The sequence below is a fragment of the Sinocyclocheilus grahami genome, unplaced genomic scaffold, assembly GCF_001515645.1.
Source record: "Sinocyclocheilus grahami isolate Dianchi unplaced genomic scaffold, SAMN03320097.WGS_v1.1 scaffold8508.1, whole genome shotgun sequence".
Lineage (NCBI taxonomy): Eukaryota > Metazoa > Chordata > Actinopteri > Cypriniformes > Cyprinidae > Sinocyclocheilus > Sinocyclocheilus grahami.
This window is the reverse complement of record NW_015512086.1, coordinates 1-272: the sequence shown is the minus strand read 5'-3', so window position 1 is coordinate 272 and position 272 is coordinate 1.

Here is a 272-nt window from a genome sequence, read left to right as displayed (position 1 = left end):
CTTAAAACCTGGAAAAGTCCGATTTTCATGATATGCCACCTTTAATATTTTGAATGATCAAAATAATTATAATTAGATCAAAATAAAAAAAATTATTTTTTGTTTTACATTTTCACTTTAATTTTAGTTTAGTTTTTTTTTGATAGTTATGTGCTTTTTGGTATTTTTATTTGTTTTTAAATTTCTATTTAGCATGAATAATTTTTTTTATTTAAGTTAGTTTTAGTTTTTAGTAATTTTAGTACTTCAACTTAAATGTATTTCAGTTAGTT